Genomic DNA, 17,500 nt, shown 5'->3' with positions numbered 1-17,500 from the left:
GTTCTGTGTGATCTCTGAGAGTGTTACCCAGAATGCTCTGCTGTGCATTTAAAACACTGATCCAGGGCTTGTGTGTGTGTGTGTGTGTGTGTGTGTGTGTCTGATCAGAGCTTTAGACAGTTTAGATGTAAAGCTTTGGAGACAGTTTATGCTGTAAATCTGAGATTCTGCCGTGATGCTGATTTCTAATTCAATTACACTGCACTAGGAAGCTCCGCCCCAAGAGGAATCTCATTGGCCTGACAATATACAACCGTTATTACAATTATACATTTACATTTATTCCTAAACAACTACTCAGTGTGTGTGTGTGTGTGTGTGTGTGTGTGTGTGTGTGTGTGTGTGGTGTGTGTGTGTGGTGTGTGTGTGTGTGTGTGTGTGTGTGTGTGTGTGTGTGTGTGTGTGTGTGGTGTGTGTGTGTCTCTGAGGACATTAAGCATCACGTCACATGATTATTTCCCACAGCTCTTGTGTGTGTATCGCCCTGTAATGTGGTTTCGCTGTATCTGGAGCGAGTGTGTGAGGTTTGCTGCTCGTCCTGAAGGGTTTCGCTTAATCTCAGTGATATGATATCTGTAGATGAAGGCGGTGGTTCCTCGTGTTATATCAGGGTCTAATGAAGTTTAAAATCTTAATGAAATGGTGTTAATTAACAGACACACATTTAGATGTTTTAGATATTCCACGCTCAACTGTTAGTGGGATTATAACAAAGAGGAAGCCATTGGGAACGACAGCAACTCAGCCACGAAGTGTTAAATCCCAGAGCGGGGTCAGCGCATGCTGAGGGTCACAGTGCGCAGAAGTCTCCAGCTTTCTGCAGAGTCAACAGCTCCAGACCTCCAGACTTCTGTGGCCTTCAGATGAGCTCAAGAACAGCGGAGAGAGCTTCATGGAATGGGTTTCCATGGCCGAGCAGCTCATCCAAGCCTTACATCACCAAGAGCAATGCAAAGCGTGGGATGCAGTGGAGTAAAGCAGCCGCCACTGGACTCTAGAGCAGTGAGACGTGTTCTCTGAGTGACCAATCACGCTTCAGTCTGACAATCCCATGGACGAGTCTGGGTTTGGCCGTCGCCAGGTGAACGGGACTCGCCTGACTGCATTAGGCCAAGTGTAAAGTTTGGTGGAAGGGGGATTATGGGATGGGGTTGTTTTTCAGGGGTTGGCCCCTTAGTTCCAGTGGAAGGAACTCTTAATGCTTCACCAAGACATTTGAACAATTTCCCGCTCCCAGCTTTGTGGGATCAGTTTGTGGACGGCCCCTTCCTGTCCCAGCATGACTGCGCTCCAGTGCACAAAGCGTCGCTCCATAAAGACATGGATGAGGAGTTTGGTGTGGAGGAACTGGACTGGCCTGCACAGAGTCCTGAGCTCAACCCGATAGAACAGCTTTGGGATGAATTAGAGCGGAGACTGAGAGCCAGGCCTTCTCGTCCAACATCAGTGCCTGACCTCACAAATGAGCTTCTAGAAGAATGGGCAAAAATCCCCATAAACACACTCCTAAACCTTGAGGAAAGCCTTCCCAGAAGAGCTGGAGCTGTTAGAGAGGGTGGGCCGACTCCAGATTAAACCCCACGGGTTAACAATGGGAAGATCATGTGTGTGTAGAGGCGGCACAACACTTTTGGGGATATAGTGTATGTTTGAAATATATTACAGTGATAGTTTTTGCTGTATAGGGTCATCCTGAAATGCTGAAGTGCGCTGATATATTGAAGGAGTGTGTGTTTGTGGGAGGTTTGGGATCAATCTGTCAGCCGCTAATGAAACTGGTGCCAAAACCCATCTGGCGGTTCATGAAAGTTTCCCACAGAAATGTGAGAAAGATTAAAAATACCTGAATCACGATGTGGTGTCGATCAAAAAACTATTAGCAGCTGCTTGACACTCCAGCAAACATTTTAATTAAACGGGAATGAGAGTGAAGCCGCGGGACTGACGGTTTCCTCCTGTTTCAATCACCGGCTCCAACAATGAGCCGCGGGTCCCTGGTGTGTGTGTCGAGACGCAGACGCAGTGTGAGAACACACACACACACACACACACACACACAGACACAGATAGACGGATTCCCATAACGGCTGTAGAGAGACACACACTCTCATTACAGGAGCCGCGCTGCTGTCGCCGCTCAACAAAAGCGCTGTAGAGTTAAGATCTCACTCTCTATTAAAGTCAATTGCCTTCCTGACGGACACACAAAAGCTGCTCTCGATGCACGAGGAGAGTTAACTCAATCTATCCCGAGAGTCATTCACAGAACTCACAGGAAAATCATGTGCACTGCAACAAATGCTCTTCTTACTTATGCATTTTGTCTTGTTTCTTAGTCTAAATATTGAACAATTCTTAAATCAAGATGCATTTACTAGATGAGTAAAACGATATAAGATATTTTTCCTTGTTTTCTTAAAAATACAATCTAAATGAAGTGAGAAACAAGCAAAATGATCTGCCAATGGGGTGAGAAAAATAATCTTATTTCTGATTGAAATCTTGTTTAATTCTGTTTTAGGCAAAAACTCACTTTTTTTCCTGCAGAAAACAAGCAAAATATCTTGATTTAAGACTTTTTTTTAAAAAATATGTAGACTTAAAAACAAGACAAAATACTACATAAGAAGAGCATTTTTTGCTGTGTTCTTTCATTCTTATTTCCAGCACAAAACATTAATTATTTAGTCTTAAATATCAAAAAATTCTTAAATCAAGATGCATTTACCGGAGAAGCAAAATGTGGTGTGTACCGTTGGCATTTATGATTTGTGATTGACTAAACTAATCAGATGAAGGCATGAGTCAGGCACACAGCTGTCAGTAAATCCCAATCCTGATCCAAACGAGCCAGAATCCAGGCCAGGATTTCCCTCTGACGGCAGTGCAGAGAGACACTTTAAACACCATAAACACACGGTTTCCATTTCCACAGCCCTTCATATAATACAGACTGAGACGATAATGTTGGAATGTTGTAAAGTTCATCATTTATGAGACAAATTCAATTTCATCTGCAATTGAAGCCATTCACATTCGCTCTACAGAAGCCATTATTCAGATCAAGCTCTGTTCTGATAGTGTCGGGGCAATAATACACTGGGGAAAAAATGCTCTTCTTACTCAGTATTTCTGAACTTTTAATCAATACTTTCTGCACCGAATGAATTAATCATCATAATCTGCAGATCAGTGTTATAATGATCACTATATAAGGACTGGAACAGAAAACAAGATTATTTTTCTCACCCCATTGGCAGATTATTTATCTTATTTTAAGCAAAAACTCTCTTCATTTAGAGTTATTTTCCCCAAAACAAGACAATTACTTTTGCTTGTCTAGTAAATGTTTCTTAATGTAAGAATGTTTAGATGTTTGGACTAGAAACAAGACAAAAATACTGAGTAAGAAGAGCATTTTTTGCAGTGAAAGAGAAAACAAGGTTATTTTTTTGATGCTCTTCCCGTTGTAAACACACACTCTCTTCACTTCGATGTGTTTTGCACTCGTTCCTCTTCTCCAGTAAATGTGTCTTGATTTAGGAGTGTTTAGATGTAAGACGAGACTGGTTTTAAACCTGGTCAGCGGCTGGTTAATCCGCTTTCCCCATCAGGAGCTCTGCCAGTGTTCTAGAGCAGCAACATGGACGCCGTATTTCATCTAAATGGATTTGCCGAAGCCGAGTGTGTGTGGAGACGCGTGTGCTGTGAATTATTCATCACACTCCTCACTGACAGACACGAGCGTGGAAGCAGGCAGACGACATCAGACCGTGTGTGTGTGTGTGTGTGTTTGTTTATATTACATGACCAAATGTCCCCACAATGTAATATAAACCTGAGATCAGCAGCCAGCGGTCCCCACAATGTAAAAGGATTTATAAATCATACTAAATTATGGTTTGTTTGTTTTTGATTTAAAAATGCAGAATGTTTCCTGTGATGGGTAGGTTTAGGGGCTGTGTGTGTGTGTGTGTGTGTGTGTGTGTGTGTGTGTGTGTGTGTGTGTGTGTGTGTGTGTGTGTGTGTGTGTGTGTGTGTGTGTGTGTGTGTGTGTGTGTGTGTGTGTGTGAGCCTGTTTATGTGGTTTATGAGGACACAAATTTGTATAACTACATGGGTATTACACTGGTATTACACTATAAATGTGGTTTATAAGGACATATCCAATGTCCTCATAATTCAAATGGCCTTAAAAACATACTAAATGATGTTTTTTTGAGAAAGTAAAAATGCAGAATGTTTCCTGTGATGGGTAGGTTTAGGGGCAGTGTGTGTGTGTGTGTGTGTGTGTGTGTGTGTGTGTGTGTGTGTGTGTGTGTGTGTGTGTGTGTGTGTGTGTGTGTGTGTGTGTGTGTGTGTGTGTGTGTGTGTGTGTGTGTGTGTGTGTGTGAGCCTGTTTATGTGGTTTATGAGGACACAAATTTGTATAACTACATGGGTATTACACTGGTATTACACTATAAATGTGGTTTATAAGGACATATCCAATGTCCTCATAATTCAAATGGCCTTAAAAACATACTAAATGATGTTTTTTTGAGAAAGTAAAAATGCAGAATGTTTCCTGTGATGGGTAGGTTTAGGGGCAGTGTGTGTGTGTGTGTGTGTGTGTGATGGGTAGGTTTAGGGGCAGTGTAAGGGGATAGAAAATACGGTTTGTACAGTATAAAAACCATTACGCCTATGGAGAGTCCCTGTAAACCACATTGACCAACATGTGTGTGTGTGTGTGTGTGTGTGTGTGTGTGTGTGTGTGTGTGTGTGTGTGTGTGTGTGTGTGTGTGTGTGTGTGTGTGTGTGTGTGTGTGTGTGTGTGTGTGTGTGTGTGTGTGTGTGTGCTTCATTACCAGCCGTGGTTTTCTGAACGTCTGCTGCTCGACAACAAATGCAGAATCGAGTCCGTCTGCAGGAGATAAACAAGCACACACACACTCTCTCTCTCTCTCTCTCTCTCTCTCTCTCTCTCTCTCTCTCTCTCTCTCTCTCTCTCTCTCTCTCTCTCTCTCTCTCTCTCTCTCTCTCGTCCTTCTCACGGATACTCTGGAGAGAACGGCGAGTTGCGTTGGTTTTGAAGATGTTCTGTAACTCGTGATGATGTGACACACATGTTATCTCATCTGTGAGCTGCACACACACACACACACCTGTATATTCCTCAGGTTTGAGGAGTCTCATTTCCACTAAATCACTAGAGGAGCTTTAGATTCATCAGGTGTGTGTGCGTGCGTGTGTGTACGTGCGTATGTGTGCAACCCCTACTGTTCGGACCGGGACTCGAACCCGGGTCCGCCGGCATGAGAGTCGGACGCTCTAAAAAGGAGGCTAAAGGCTGCAACCTCTAGTGTCAGTCACTGGAGCGTCTCTTGAGGTCAGAGGAGTGAGGTTTACTCGCACAGCAACTACTAGCTGGCCTCTGTTACATGTGCGTCTGTGTGGGTGCGTGCGTGTGTGTCCGTGTGCGTGTGTGTGCGTGTGTGTGCGTCTGTGTGTGTGTGCGTGCGTGTGTGTCCGTGTGCGTGTGTGTGCGTCTGTGTGTGTGTGCGTGCGTGCGTGTGTGTGTCCGTGTGCCCGCGTGTGTGTGTGTGCGCACGTGTGTGTGCGCGCGTGTGTGTGTGTGCGCACGTGTGTGTGTGTGTGTGTGCGCACGTGTGTGTGTGTGTGCGCGCTCGTGTGTGTGTGCGCGCGTGTGTGTGTGTGTGCGCGCGTGTGTGTGTGTGCGCGCGTGTGTGTCCGTGTGCGCGCGTGTGTGTGTGTGTGCGTGCGTGCGTGCGTGTGTGTGTCCGTGTGCGCGCGTGTGTGTGTGTGTGCGTGCGTGCGTGTGTGTGTCCGTGTGTGTGTGTGCGCACGTGTGTGCGCGCGTGTGTGTGTGCGTGTGTGTGTGCGTGCGTGTGTGCGTGCGTGTGTGTGTATGTTTAGTCGTGCTGTATACCACAGTATAAGGCCGTGTGTCTACCAAAGCGTTTCTTCACGCAGCTGTCTGGCGTTTTCAATGAGAGCGCCGCGTTTTTGGAACGCCTGGAGCGCACCGAGGCGCTGAGCGTTCAGTGTTTGTTACTGGTCGCCGAGAGTTGAAGAATGCTCAACTCTGAGTAAAACGCAGCGCTCATCACTGTCACTCTTCACTCAGCCGTCCAATCACAGTGGAGGAGGGGCGGGACAAACACAGCACAGACCAACCACCACATCCTGCGTGTCGTCATCAGATGAAAACCAGCAATAATAACGGAACAAAATGATTTAAAAACAAGAGCCAGAGCAAATACTTTACAGTGTGTCTGCAATTTTATATAGAATCAATACAGGAACAAACTACCTGTGAAATTAGTAAGACTTCTGCGGATTTTCTGTATCATAACAAGCAAAGAGTCTCAACTGAAGAAAAAAACACTCTGAAGCGCTCACAGCGAGGCTTTGGTGGACACACGGCCTGAACCTGTTCCTCCAGGTCTGTGTGTGTGTGTGTGTGTGTGTGTGTGTGTGTGTGTGTGTGTGTGTGTGTGTGTGTGTGTGTGTGTGTGTGTGTGTGTGTGTGTGTGTGTGTGTGTGTGTGTGAAGCAGGCTCTGTCATCAGGCATCAGTCATAGATGTGTTCACGCCTCGCTGCAGCTTTCAATCTCACGCTCATCCCATTATCTGCATGCTTGAGCTGGCAAATTATTATTATTGTGTGAATTAGAGACGGCGAGTCTGTGTGTCGATCTCTCTGACTGACGTGGCCTTGAAATGGAAGCGAGAGATGAAGGAGTGTGGATGAAGAACTGATAGAGACATTAGAGAGGCTTATTAAACAAAATGGAAGAAGACGGATGTCCAAATGCTCATTTAGTGGAGGATTGACATAAACAAAGTTGATTCTGTCTTCAGTGAAGGTGAACAGTGTGAGAATATCAGATGTGTATCAGTGTATTGGATCCGTGCATTCGGCCTTAAAGTGACAGCAGCTTTGTAACTTTTCTACAAGTATTTAAATGAGTTTAAGTTAGTCGTCTGCTAGTGTGTCAGATGGAGCGTCACTGACTGGCTTAAACCATGATGGCATAATGTGCATTTATACAACTATAATACAATAATGCGGCGACATAAAGAAGGACATTTACTTTTGATACTTAAGTACTTCTGAAAACAAATACTTCTGTACTTTGACTGCAGTGATGAAGTTGTGTATTAGTCCTATGACAGACAGAACTCTTGACCCGCACCGTAAGAGACTGTGGCGGTGAGCTGAGTGTGTACTGTTGTGTGTTGTGTTGTGTTGTGTTGTGTTGTGTTCTGTGTTGTGTGTTTATTTGTCCTTCTGACAGTCTTCTGTTATCCTGAGGCCAAGTCTCCGTCTGGAGCGTTAGATTGTGTTGTGTGTTGTGTTGAGTGTTGTGTGTTGTGTTGTGTGTTTATTTGTCCTCCTGACGGTCTTCTGTTATCTGGAGGCGGAGCGTTAGATTGTGTTGTGTGTTGTGTTGTGTGTTGTGTTGTGTTGTGTGTTTATTTGTCCTCCTGACGGTCTTCTGTTATCTGGAGGCGGAGCGTTAGATTGTGTTGTGTGTTCTGTTGTGTGTTGTGTTGTGTGTTTATTTGTCCTCCTGACGGTCTTCTGTTATCTGGAGGCGGAGCGTTAGATTGTGTTGTGTGTTCTGTTGTGTGTTGTGTTGTGTGTTTATTTGTCCTCCTGACGGTCTTCTGTTATCTGGAGGCGGAGCGTTAGATTGTGTTGTGTGTTCTGTTGTGTGTTGTGTTGTGTGTTTATTTGTCCTCTTGACGGTCTTCTGTTATCTGGAGGCGGAGCGTTAGATTGTGTTGTGTGTTGTGTTGTGTGTTGTGTTGTGTGTTTATTTGTCCTCCTGACGGTCTTCTGTTATCTGGAGGCGGAGCGTTAGATTGTGTTGTGTGTTGTGTGTTGTGTTGTGTGTTTTGTTGTGTTGTGTGTTTATTTGTCCTCCTGACGGTCTTCTGTTATCTGGAGGCGGAGCGTTAGATTGTGTTGTGTGTTGTGTGTTGTGTGTTGTGTTGTGTTGTGTGTTTATTTGTCCTCTTGACGGTCTTCTGTTATCTGGAGGCGGAGCGTTAGATTGTGTTGTGTGTTGTGTGTTGTGTTGTGTTGTGTGTTTATTTGTCCTTCTGACAGTCTTCTGTTATCCTGAGGCCAAGTCTCCGTCTGGAGCGTTAGATTGTGTTGTGTGTTGTGTTGAGTGTTGTGTGTTGTGTTGTGTGTTTATTTGTCCTCCTGACGGTCTTCTGTTATCTGGAGGCGGAGCGTTAGATTGTGTTGTGTGTTGTGTGTTGTGTGTTGTGTTGTGTTGTGTGTTTATTTGTCCTCTTGACGGTCTTCTGTTATCTGGAGGCGGAGCGTTAGATTGTGTTGTGTGTTCTGTTGTGTGTTGTGTTGTGTGTTGTGTTGAGTGTTGTGTGTTGTGTTGTGTGTTTATTTGTCCTCCTGACGGTCTTCTGTTATCTGGAGGCAGAGCGTTAGATTGTGTTGTGTGTTGTGTTGTGTGTTGTGTTGTGTTGTGTGTTGTGTTGTGTGTTGTGTTGTGTTGTGTGTTGTGTTGTGTTTATTTGTCCTCCTGACGGTCTTCTGTTATCTGGAGGTGGAGCGTTAGATTGTGTTGTGTGTTCTGTTGTGTGTTGTGTTGTGTGTTGTGTTGAGTGTTGTGTGTTGTGTTGTGTGTTTATTTGTCCTCCTGACGGTCTTCTGTTATCTGGAGGCGGAGCGTTAGATTGTGTTGTGTGTTGTGTTGTGTGTTGTGTTGTGTTGTGTGTTTATTTGTCCTCCTGACGGTCTTCTGTTATCTGGAGGCGGAGCGTTAGATTGTGTTGTGTGTTCTGTTGTGTGTTGTGTTGTGTGTTTATTTGTCCCCCTGACGGTCTTCTGTTATCTGGAGGCGGAGCGTTAGATTGTGTTGTGTGTTCTGTTGTGTGTTGTGTTGTGTGTTTATTTGTCCTCCTGACGGTCTTCTGTTATCTGGAGGCGGAGCGTTAGATTGTGTTGTGTGTTGTGTGTTGTGTGTTGTGTTGTGTTGTGTGTTTATTTGTCCTCTTGACGGTCTTCTGTTATCTGGAGGCGGAGCGTTAGATTGTGTTGTGTGTTGTGTGTTGTGTTGTGTTGTGTTGTGTGTTTATTTGTCCTCTTGACGGTCTTCTGTTATCTGGAGGTGGAGCGTTAGATTGTGTTGTGTGTTCTGTTGTGTGTTGTGTTGTGTGTTTATTTGTCCTCCTGACGGTCTTCTGTTATCTGGAGGCGGAGCGTTAGATTGTGTTGTGTGTTGTGTGTTGTGTGTTGTGTTGTGTTGTGTGTTTATTTGTCCTCTTGACGGTCTTCTGTTATCTGGAGGCGGAGCATTAGATTGTGTTGTGTGTTGTGTTGTGTGTTGTGTTGTGTTGTGTGTTTATTTGTCCTCCTGACGGTCTTCTGTTATCTGGAGGCGGAGCGTTAGATTGTGTTGTGTTGAGTGTTGTGTGTTGTGTTGTGTTGTGTGTTTATTTGTCCTCCTGACGGTCTTCTGTTATCTGGAGGCGGAGCGTTAGATTGTGTTGTGTGTTCTGTTGTGTGTTGTGTTGTGTGTTCTGTTTTGTGTTGTGTGTTTATTTGTCCTCCTGACGGTCTTCTGTTATCTGGAGGCGGAGCGTTAGATTGTGTTGTGTGTTGTGTGTTGTGTTGTGTGTTTATTTGTCCTCTTGACGGTCTTCTGTTATCTGGAGGCGGAGCGTTAGATTGTGTTGTGTGTTGTGTTGTGTGTTGTATTGTGTGTTTATTTGTCCTCCTGACGGTCTTCTCTTATCTGGAGGCGGAGCGTTAGATTGTGTTGTGTGTTGTGTTGTGTGTTGTGTGTTGTGTTGTGTGTTTATTTGTCCTCCTGACGGTCTTCTGTTATCTGGAGGCGGAGCGTTAGATTGTGTTGAGTGTTGTGTGTTGTGTGTTGTGTTGTGTGTTTATTTGTCCTCCTGACGGTCTTCTCTTATCTGGAGGCGGAGCGTTAGATTGTGTTGTGTGTTCTGTTGTGTGTTGTGTTGTGTTGTGTGTTGTGTTGTGTTGTGTGTTTATTTGTCCTCCTGACGGTCTTCTGTTATCTGGAGGCGGAGCGTTAGATTGTGTTGTGTTGTGTGTTGTGTTGTGTTGTGTTGTGTGTTGTGTGTTTATTTGTCCTCCTGACGGTCTTCTCTTATCTGGAGGCGGAGCGTTAGATTGTGTTGTGTGTTTTGTTGTGTTGTGTGTTGTGTTGTGTGTTTATTTGTCCTCCTGACGGTCTTCTGTTATCTGGAGGCGGAGCGTTAGATTGTGTTGTGTGTTGTGTGTTGTGTTGTGTTGTGTTGTGTGTTTATTTGTCCTCCTGACGGTCTTCTGTTATCTGGAGGTGGAGCGTTAGATTGTGTTGTGTGTTGTGTTGTGTGTTGTGTTGTGTTGTGTGTTTATTTGTCCTCCTGACGGTCTTCTGTTATCTGGAGGCGGAGCATTAGATTGTGTTGTGTTCTGTTGTGTGTTGTGTTGTGTTGTGTTGTGTGTTTATTTGTCCTCCTGACGGTCTTCTCTTATCTGGAGGCGGAGCGTTAGATTGTGTTGTGTGTTATGTTGTGTGTTGTGTTGTGTTGTGTTGTGTGTTGTGTTGTGTTGTGTTTATTTGTCCTCCTGACGGTCTTCTGTTATCTGGAGGCGGAGCGTTAGATTGTGTTGTGTTGAGTGTTGTGTGTTGTGTTGTGTTGTGTGTTTATTTGTCCTCCTGACGGTCTTCTGTTATCTGGAGGCGGAGCGTTAGATTGTGTTGTGTGTTGTGTTGTGTGTTGTGTTGTGTTGTGTGTTTATTTGTCCTCCTGACGGTCTTCTGTTATCTGGAGGCGGAGCGTTAGATTGTGTTGTGTGTTCTGTTGTGTGTTGTGTTGTGTGTTTATTTGTCCCCCTGACGGTCTTCTGTTATCTGGAGGCGGAGCGTTAGATTGTGTTGTGTGTTCTGTTGTGTGTTGTGTTGTGTGTTTATTTGTCCTCCTGACGGTCTTCTGTTATCTGGAGGCGGAGCGTTAGATTGTGTTGTTTGTTGTGTTGTGTTGTGTTGTGTGTTTATTTGTCCTCTTGACGGTCTTCTGTTATCTGGAGGCGAAGTGTTAGATTGTGTTGTGTGTTGTGTATTGTGTGTTGTGTTGTGTGTTTATTTGTCCTCCTGACGGTCTTCTCTTATCTGGAGGCGGAGCGTTAGATTGTGTTGTGTGTTGTGTTGTGTGTTGTGTTGTGTGTTTATTTGTCCTCCTGACGGTCTTCTGTTATCTGGAGGCGGAGCGTTAGATTGTGTTGTGTGTTGTGTTGTGTGTTGTGTTGTGTGTTTATTTGTCCTCCTGACGGTCTTCTGTTATCTGGAGGTGGAGCGTTAGATTGTGTTGTGTGTTCTGTTGTGTGTTGTGTTGTGTGTTTATTTGTCCTCCTGACGGTCTTCTGTTATCTGGAGGCGGAGCGTTAGATGGTGTTGTGTGTTGTGTGTTGTCTGTTGTGTGTTGTGTTGTGTTGTGTTGTGTGTTTATTTGTCCTCTTGACTGTCTTCTGTTATCTGGAGGCGGAGCGTTAGATTGTGTTGTGTTGTGTGTTGTGTTGTGTTGTGTGTTTATTTGTCCTCCTGACGGTCTTCTGTTATCTGGAGGCGGAGCGTTAGATTGTGTTGTGTTGAGTGTTGTGTGTTGTGTTGTGTTGTGTGTTTATTTGTCCTCCTGACGGTCTTCTGTTATCTGGAGGCGGAGCGTTAGATTGTGTTGTGTGTTCTGTTGTGTGTTGTGTTGTGTGTTCTGTTGTGTGTTGTGTGTTGTGTTGTGTGTTTATTTGTCCTCCTGACGGTCTTCTGTTATCTGGAGGCGGAGCGTTAGATTGTGTTGTGTGTTGTGTGTTGTGTTGTGTTGTGTGTTTATTTGTCCTCTTGACGGTCTTCTGTTATCTGGAGGCGGAGCGTTAGATTGTGTTGTGTGTTGTGTTGTGTGTTGTGTTGTGTGTTTATTTGTCCTCCTGACGGTCTTCTCTTATCTGGAGGCGGAGCGTTAGATTGTGTTGTGTGTTGTGTTGTGTGTTGTGTTGTGTGTTTATTTGTCCTCCTGACGGTCTTCTGTTATCTGGAGGCGGAGCGTTAGATTGTGTTGAGTGTTGTGTGTTGTGTGTTGTGTTGTGTGTTTATTTGTCCTCCTGACGGTCTTCTCTTATCTGGAGGCGGAGCGTTAGATTGTGTTGTGTGTTCTGTTGTGTGTTGTGTTGTGTTGTGTGTTGTGTTGTGTTGTGTGTTTATTTGTCCTCCTGACGGTCTTCTGTTATTTGGAGGCGGAGCGTTAGATTGTGTTGTGTGTTGTGTTGTGTTGTGTGTTGTGTTGTGTGTTTATTTGTCCTCCTGACGGTCTTCTGTTATCTGGAGGCGGAGCGTTAGATTGTGTTGTGTTCTGTTGTGTGTTGTGTTGTGTTGTGTTGTGTTGTGTGTTTATTTGTCCTCCTGACGGTCTTCTCTTATCTGGAGGCGGAGCGTTAGATTGTGTTGTGTGTTGTGTTGTGTGTTGTGTTGTGTGTTTATTTGTCCTCCTGACGGTCTTCTGTTATCTGGAGGCGGAGCGTTAGATTGTGTTGTGTGTTGTGTGTTGTGTTGTGTTGTGTGTTTATTTGTCCTCCTGACGGTCTTCTGTTATCTGGAGGCGGAGCGTTAGATTGTGTTGTGTTCTGTTGTGTGTTGTGTTGTGTTGTGTTGTGTGTTTATTTGTCCTCCTGACGGTCTTCTCTTATCTGGAGGCGGAGCGTTAGATTGTGTTGTGTTGAGTGTTGTGTGTTGTGTTGTGTTGTGTGTTTATTTGTCCTCCTGACGGTCTTCTGTTATCTGGAGGCGGAGCGTTAGATTGTGTTGTGTGTTGTGTGTTGTGTTGTGTTGTGTTGTGTGTTTATTTGTCCTCCTGACGGTCTTCTGTTATCTGGAGGCGGAGCGTTAGATTGTGTTGTGTTGAGTGTTGTGTGTTGTGTTGTGTTGTGTATTTATTTGTCCTCCTGATGGTCTTCTGTTATCTGGAGGCGGAGCGTTAGATTGTGTTGTGTGTTGTGTTGTGTTGTGTGTTTATTTGTCCTCCTGACGGTCTTCTGTTATCTGGAGGCGGAGGGTTAGATTGTGTTGTGTGTTGTGTTGTGTGTTGTGTTGTGTTGTGTGTTTATTTGTCCTCCTGACGGTCTTCTGTTATCTGGAGGCGGAGCGTTAGATTGTGTTGTGTGTTGTGTTGTGTGTTGTGTTGTGTTGTGTTTATTTGTCCTCCTGACGGTCTTCTGTTATCTGGAGGCGGAGCGTTAGATTGTGTTGTGTTGAGTGTTGTGTGTTGTGTTGTGTTGTGTGTTTATTTGTCCTCCTGACGGTCTTCTGTTATCTGGAGGCGGAGCGTTAGATTGTGTTGTGTGTTGTGTTGTGTGTTGTGTTGTGTTGTGTGTTTATTTGTCCTCCTGACGGTCTTCTGTTATCTGGAGGCGGAGCGTTAGATTGTGTTGTGTGTTCTGTTGTGTGTTGTGTTGTGTGTTTATTTGTCCCCCTGACGGTCTTCTGTTATCTGGAGGCGGAGCGTTAGATTGTGTTGTGTGTTGTGTTGTGTGTTGTGTTGTGTGTTTATTTGTCCTCCTGACGGTCTTCTGTTATCTGGAGGCGGAGCGTTAGATTGTGTTGTGTGTTGTGTTGTGTGTTGTGTTGTGTGTTTATTTGTCCTCCTGACGGTCTTCTGTTATCTGGAGGCGGAGCGTTAGATTGTGTTGTGTTGAGTGTTGTGTGTTGTGTTGTGTTGTGTGTTTATTTGTCCTCCTGACGGTCTTCTGTTATCTGGAGGCGGAGCGTTAGATTGTGTTGTGTGTTCTGTTGTGTGTTGTGTTGTGTGTTCTGTTGTGTGTTGTGTGTTGTGTTGTGTGTTTATTTGTCCCCCTGACGGTCTTCTGTTATCTGGAGGCGGAGCGTTAGATTGTGTTGTGTGTTCTGTTGTGTGTTGTGTTGTGTGTTTATTTGTCCTCCTGACGGTCTTCTGTTATCTGGAGGCGGAGCGTTAGATTGTGTTGTGTGTTGTGTTGTGTTGTGTGTTTATTTGTCCTCTTGACGGTCTTCTGTTATCTGGAGGCGAAGTGTTAGATTGTGTTGTGTGTTGTGTATTGTGTGTTGTGTTGTGTGTTTATTTGTCCCCCTGACGGTCTTCTGTTATCTGGAGGTGGAGCGTTAGATTGTGTTGTGTGTTCTGTTGTGTGTTGTGTTGTGTGTTTATTTGTCCTCCTGACGGTCTTCTGTTATCTGGAGGCGGAGCGTTAGATTGTGTTGTGTGTTGTGTGTTGTGTGTTGTGTTTTGTTGTGTGTTTATTTGTCCTCTTGACTGTCTTCTGTTATCTGGAGGCGGAGCGTTAGATTGTGTTGTGTGTTGTGTTGTGTGTTGTGTTGTGTTGTGTGTTTATTTGTCCTCCTGACGGTCTTCTGTTATCTGGAGGCGGAGCGTTAGATTGTGTTGTGTTGAGTGTTGTGTGTTGTGTTGTGTTGTGTGTTTATTTGTCCTCCTGACGGTCTTCTGTTATCTGGAGGCGGAGCGTTAGATTGTGTTGTGTGTTCTGTTGTGTGTTGTGTTGTGTGTTCTGTTGTGTGTTGTGTGTTGTGTTGTGTGTTTATTTGTCCTCCTGACGGTCTTCTGTTATCTGGAGGCGGAGCGTTAGATTGTGTTGTGTGTTGTGTGTTGTGTTGTGTTGTGTTGTGTGTTTATTTGTCCTCTTGACGGTCTTCTGTTATCTGGAGGCGGAGCGTTAGATTGTGTTGTGTGTTGTGTTGTGTGTTGTGTTGTGTGTTTATTTGTCCTCCTGACGGTCTTCTGTTATCTGGAGGCGGAGCGTTAGATTGTGTTGTGTTGAGTGTTGTGTGTTGTGTTGTGTTGTGTGTTTATTTGTCCTCCTGACGGTCTTCTGTTATCTGGAGGCGGAGCGTTAGATTGTGTTGTGTGTTGTGTGTTGTGTGTTGTGTTGTGTTGTGTTGTGTTGTGTTCTGTTGTGTGTTGTGTTGTGTTGTGTGTTTATTTGTCCTCCTGACGGTCTTCTGTTATCTGGAGGTGGAGCGTTAGATTGTGTTGTGTGTTCTGTTGTGTGTTGTGTTGTGTGTTTATTTGTCCTCCTGACGGTCTTCTGTTATCTGGAGGCGGAGCGTTAGATTGTGTTGTGTTGTGTTGTGTGTTGTGTGTTGTGTTGTGTTGTGTGTTTATTTGTCCTCTTGACGGTCTTCTGTTATCTGGAGGTGGAGCGTTAGATTGTGTTGTGCGTTGTGTTGTGTGTTGTATTGTGTGTTTATTTGTCCTCCTGACGGTCTTCTGTTATCTGGAGGCGGAGCGTTAGATTGTGTTGTGTGTTGTGTTGTGTGTTGTGTTGTGTTGTGTGTTTATTTGTCCTCCTGACGGTCTTCTGTTATCTGGAGGCGGAGCGTTAGATTGTGTTGTGTGTTGTGTTGTGTTGTGTGTTTATTTGTCCTCCTGACGGTCTTCTGTTATCTGGAGGCGGAGAGTTAGATTGTGTTGAGTGTTGTGTGTTGTGTTGTGTGTTTATTTGTCCTCCTGACGGTCTTCTGTTATCTGGAGGCGGAGCGTTAGATTGTGTTGTGTGTTGTGTTGTGTTGTGTTGTGTGTTTATTTGTCCTCCTGACGGTCTTCTGTTATCTGGAGGCGGAGCGTTAGATTGTGTTGTGTTGTGTTGTGTGTTGTGTGTTGTGTTGTGTGTTCTGTTGTGTGTTGTGTTGTGTGTTTATTTGTCCTCCTGACGGTCTTCTGTTATCTGGAGGCGGAGCGTTAGATTGTGTTGTGTGTTGTGTGTTGTGTTGTGTTGTGTGTTTATTTGTCCTCCTGACGGTCTTCTGTTATCTGGAGGCGGAGCGTTAGATTGTGTTGTGTGTTCTGTTGTGTGTTGTGTTGTGTGTTTATTTGTCCTCCTGACGGTCTTCTGTTATCTGGAGGCGGAGCGTTAGATTGTGTTGTGTGTTGTGTTGTGTTGTGTTGTTGTGTTTATTTGTCCTCCTGACGGTCTTCTGTTATCTGGAGGCGGAGCGTTAGATTGTGTTGTGTGTTGTGTTGTGTTGTGTTGTGTGTTTATTTGTCCTCCTGACGGTCTTCTGTTATCTGGAGGCGGAGCGTTAGATTGTGTTGTGTGTTGTGTGTTGTGTGTTGTGTTGTGTTGTGTGTTTATTTGTCCTCCTGACGGTCTTCTGTTATCTGGAGGCGGAGTGTTAGATTGTGTTGTGTGTTGTGTTGTGTGTTTATTTGTCCTCCTGACGGTCTTCTGTTATCTGGAGGCGGAGCGTTAGATTGTGTTGTGTGTTGTGTTGTGTGTTGTGTTGTTGTGTTTATTTGTCCTCCTGACGGTCTTCTGTTATCTGGAGGCGGAGCGTTAGATTGTGTCCTTGGAGACGGATCTCTCGGCTCTCTAATGGCCGCCGCAGTTATAAATGGAGCCGCGGCGCACCTTTATAAAGCCTCGGGCCTGTGTGTGGAGGACTGTCCATCTCCGCCTAATGCTTCTGTGCACATATTGATCAGAGGACGCTTTATATCTGTGGCACAGAGACGCTGTGTTTCGGCAGGAAGACGAATGTTTGCCACGAAAGTAGGAGAGAGAGTAGATTGTGTGTCAGACTGAGAGTTCTGCAGTTTTCAGCTCAACATCACGAGCTACAGAAGGAGAATCAGCGATATAATAAACAAGCATGTGCCATAAAACATCCCATGCTGATCAGTTTTTGTCAGTTCTGATGTGCGAGTGCAGTGTGTTTACAGAGAGACTCCGCCCACACTCTCTTCTGATTGGCTGATGTGTGTGATTGATTCGGTTGCGAGTGCAGTGCGTTTACAGAGAGACTCCGCCCACACTCTCTTCTGATTGGCTGATGTGTGTGATTGATTCGGTTGCGAGTGCAGTGTGTTTACAGAGAGACTCCGCCCACACTCTCTTCTGATTGGCTGATGTGTGTGATTGATTCGGTTGCGAGTGCAGTGTGTTTACAGAGAGACTCCGCCCACACGCTCTTCTGATTGGCTGATGTGTGTGATTGATTTGGTTGCGAGTGCAGTGTGTTTACAGAAAGACTCCGCCCACACTCTCTTCTGATTGGCTGATGTGTGTGATTGATTTGGTTGCGAGTGCAGTGTGTTTACAGAGAGACTCCGCCCACACTCTCTTCTGATTGGCTGATGTGTGTGATTGATTTGGTTGCGAGTGCAGTGTGTTTACAGAGAGACTCCGCCCACACACTCTTCTGATTGGCTGATGTGTGTGATTGATTTGGTTGCGAGTGCAGTGTGTTTACAGAGAGACTCCGCCCACACTCTCTTCTGATTGGCTGATGTGTGTGATTGATTTGGTTGCGAGTGCAGTGTGTTTACAGAGAGACTCCGCCCACACACTCTTCTGATTGGCTGATGTGTGTGATTGATTTGGTTGCGAGTGCAGTGTGTTTACAGAGAGACTCCGCCCACACTCTCTTCTGATTGGCTGATGTGTGTGATTGATTTGGTTGCGAGTGCA

At 45.0% G+C, this 17,500-nt stretch overlaps 1 protein-coding gene across 1 annotated transcript in view; it reads left to right on the top strand.

Moving 5' to 3' along the window:
* The window catches only part of dcc (DCC netrin 1 receptor), a 284,296-nt gene that overhangs the window by 153,279 nt on the left and 113,517 nt on the right, over positions 1–17,500 (top strand). The gene's annotated exons all lie outside the window — the stretch shown is intronic.

This window comes from Pseudorasbora parva, chromosome 3 (assembly GCF_024679245.1).
Source record: "Pseudorasbora parva isolate DD20220531a chromosome 3, ASM2467924v1, whole genome shotgun sequence".
In the NCBI taxonomy this organism is placed as follows: Eukaryota; Metazoa; Chordata; class Actinopteri; order Cypriniformes; family Gobionidae; genus Pseudorasbora; species Pseudorasbora parva.
The sequence above is the reverse complement of the archived record's forward strand: the minus strand, read 5'-3'. Positions and strand labels throughout refer to the sequence as shown.